This window comes from Diaphorina citri, unplaced genomic scaffold, assembly GCF_000475195.1.
Source record: "Diaphorina citri unplaced genomic scaffold, Diaci psyllid genome assembly version 1.1 scaffold11, whole genome shotgun sequence".
Classification (NCBI taxonomy): domain Eukaryota; kingdom Metazoa; phylum Arthropoda; class Insecta; order Hemiptera; family Psyllidae; genus Diaphorina; species Diaphorina citri.
The window spans coordinates 64988-68881 of NW_007377450.1; positions in this window are offsets into that span (position 1 = coordinate 64988).

Below are 3894 nucleotides of genomic sequence, written 5' to 3' on the forward strand. Positions count from 1 at the left end.
ATTGCGAAGTTCTTGTGCTGACGTCATGCCCGAAATTCCAAAGGAGGGGGAAGGAGGGGGGGGGGGCACTGGAGGGAACAGCACAAGGGATTTTCACTTCCATTTCTAATAACAAAGAGAGAGGCGTGTTTGCTCCCTCCCAAAGTCTAGCGGAGATAGGAGAAGCATTGCGTCTCAATTTTGGGGAGGTGAGAAAAATTTGTGGCCTCCAAAATCGAAATTCCCGCATTCAGTTTGGAAAATCGGCTATACCTATACAGGTATCTTTTTTAATACCAACGTCAACACTGTTTAAAGCTTAAATTCTAATCTAAGGTTTTTAGTAAAGGTTAGGGTGTTACCTTCCATTCGAACACAAGGTACCCGCCTCCTCCCATCTAATATATAATATTCAGAATGAGTGAAACCAGTAAAGCCAGCAGGCCCAGCAGCACGTCGCTGATTGACCAGCTCACCCATCCCAATTTTAACCAAGTTCAACATTGCCTAACTAGAGTGATCCTTTGGAAACTGGTGTATTCAAAGTGCTATCTCCGCGCCGGCCACTGGCTAAACTACTAACTTTGATTCAATGACGGAATATGACGTCGCGTTGGTTGTCAGATATCTCATCTTTAACAGCGCCATCTAATCTAGAGTAATCTGAGGGAAAAATTGTGCACTCCTCTCTCGTCGTGAGGGCGAATAGGTAGCTCTAGGTACTTGGACTTTGCGCCTGACTTCCTTTGTGTTCTTGTTAATAATTGAACAAGCAACAAAGGTCAATTAGGCGGAGAGTAATTCGACCCCATTTGGTTTTAAAGTACATAGTCTGCAAAGTACGAGTACATTAGGAAAGCTCTGAGACCGGTCCTTAAATCCCTAGTGACAAAACTGACTTCCGTCCCTCTGATTTGTAAGCCCTAGACCGCGGGTTCGATTCCCACCTGGATTTTATGCTCAACAGATAAGGTTCGTTCTCGGAACGGCTGGCTTTCTCCTATCCTGTCATCCTCTCTTCGCTTTCGGGACGATAAGACCTTTGCAGTTATAGTTTTCTCTATCAAAACTCTTGTAAAAACTTTAAATAGAGAGTAGGGATACCAGCCTGAATTTCCCTTGCTATAGAAATAGCAAAGGCTGAGTGCGAAGGGCATCCACTCGTAAAATTTGAAGCCAAAACCAAATGTCAGCCCAAGGATTTCAGTATGGAAGTGAGAGTGGAGTTCCTGTAGGGGATGTGATGTCTGTTGGGCTCATCCAGAGCAATCATAACCTGAGGAAAATTTTGAAGTTGGGTACACTTCGTAGAAGCTTAACCCATCCTGTAGGGTTGTCTAGCCCCTACACCTAAGCCTCGGAGTGGGCTTTTTAGTCCCGTCCTTCCTTTATTATTACAATAGTAATAAAAAGGTATAAGGGACGGACTATTGTATTCGCTTCGGTGTCTGTCTGTCTGTCTGTTTGTCTAGAAAATTTTAGGCTGGTATCCTCCCTGTTTAAAGTCCCCCAGCCAGACATACCACATCACATCCACGAATACTCTTTGTTTATTTGAGAAAATGGTCATTTTGGCACATCCATTGACAATATCAAATCCCTGTGCTGTAAAATATTTTGTACTAGAACAACTTTCGGGTCAACACAAAGGAATCAATCTAAATTCTACAAGAGCAAAACCCTATAATCTTCATTTCATGGCAACCTCAAAAGGTCAAAGGGACCTCACAGTATTACGCCCCCGGGCCCGGGGTACCAGAGTTACAGTCTGAATTTTACAATAAATAATAAATAAATACACCCACGTTTTTTTTTTCTAGCTAGAAACTTTAAATGAAAAAAAAAAGGTTCGTTTGTCAATACGTTGTAAAAGGTCAGTAGTAGGTATGTTGTTCTGTAGTCTAGCTGTATCTTGTTGTACATTTGTTTAACATCTCTTCCGAAGCTTCCTGAATCCTGATTCTGTTTCCTTTTTGTCCTCTTCCTCCTCCTCCTCCTCCTTCTTCTTTTTCTTCTTCTCCAGGAGATCACCCTAGTTAGGGCTGATTGAGAGGCTGACGAAAAACGCCGACCCCGTCTGTACACGGGAAAAGGCGAAGAAAAAGAATATTGCTGTAGTAACAATAATTATAATATCGTGTATAAGATTATAATTATGTACATAATATTTGGATAATTATTTTTATATTCCCTTTCTACCCCTCACCCTATAGTTCAAACATGCTTTTATCATAGAACAATAGTGACGTCACTGCTTGCATGTTAAGACTTAATATAAACCTGGTACCTCTTTATTGTAACGGTTCTAACGAAATTAGAATACACGCATTGCACGCGACTTTGAATCAAAATGTAAATTTGACATTCCAAGAATATCTTGTTTGCATTTTGTATGATACCTAACTTACCCCTTCCTTCCCGGTCATATACAGTATATTCACTGACGAGTAATTAAATAATTTTGCATGTGTTCAATTAGAATGTCATGGAACTTGGAAAATCATTATGAGGAGATACGAAGTAGAGGAAACAGACGAAAAACATGAAATGTAAATTTGACATTCCAAGAATATCTTGTTTGCATTTTGTATGATACCTAACTTACCCCTTCCTTCCCGGTCATATACAGTATAGGTATTCACTGACAAGTAATTAAATGATTTTGCATATATTCAATTAGAATGTCATGGAACTTGGAAAATCATTGTAAAGAGATGCAAAGTAGAGGAAACAAACGAAAAACATGGACTCTGCAGACTCTGCTGGATGAGGAAAAAACAAGATAACTGTATTAAGCTGAATGAGTTCCAAATCTAGTCCCTAAAATTACCTATATAAAATGCGTCCCAAATTTTCCTTGAATAATAGACCTCAATAAATTTTATGACTTGACTTGGACTCGAATCAACAACCTCCAGATCCAGAGTCCAATGCGTTAACCACCACACAATGACACCACTGTACAGGAGTAAAAGAGAAAGAACTTGACGAAAATCTCGTTCATTGTTTAGAATTTTTAGATTTTCTTTTATTTACTACAATACCTCTCCTAGCATAAAACTGAACAATTTCTTCATCTATTAAATCATCTCCTGTTAAATATTGCTCTATGTTTTCTACTATACTGGGATCAGTAGCTTCACATACTTCATTAAGGTATTTCTTTCCTCTTTGAGTTTCTTTTGGTTGATTGGTGTTGTCTTTTGGTTCTTTGTTGTTGTCTTTTAATTCTTTGTTGTTGGTTTCATGGATTTCTTTTGCTCGATTGTTAGTTCTCGCATCCATGTGCCCATTTTCTTTCAAATCAGAATCAGCTTCTTTATTAGACTTACTTCTATATTTTCTTCGATCTATCGGAGTGATTTCAGCTTTATCTGTGCTTGTCGAATTTTGACTACGTTTGTCTTGGCTATCAGGTTTACATGAATTGTGTGATGTGTGTCGTACAAAATGACCTTGGTCAATTGCTCGCTCAGACTGTTTCGTATTTTTCAAAGGTGCAATACTGAATTTTTCATCAGAATCGTTCAAGCCTACAAATGTCACATGAAGGTTTGCACGTGGTGAGTTCAGTTTTGGCTGTTTGTTTTCGGTTTTTCGGAGAATTGTTTTGTTTGGTCTCTCATCTAAATTATTCGTCAATCCTGTGTTGGAATGGAAGTTGAGTGCGTTATATGTTCTTTGGTTTCCATAATCAAATGAGTTCTGTTGTGTCCCTCTACTTTTAAAGGTAGCCCTATTTGTCCTATTCATGACAATATTTTCATGAGTAGTTTTATTGGAAAAGTCGAAAACACGATTGCTTCTTCTGGCCGATACTTCAGTTCTCATTTCTGGTTCTTTTTGCGATCTGTGTGGCAACTTTTCTAACATTTTTTTCTCTTTCGAATCATTTTCTTTCTCATGTCGGTGGTC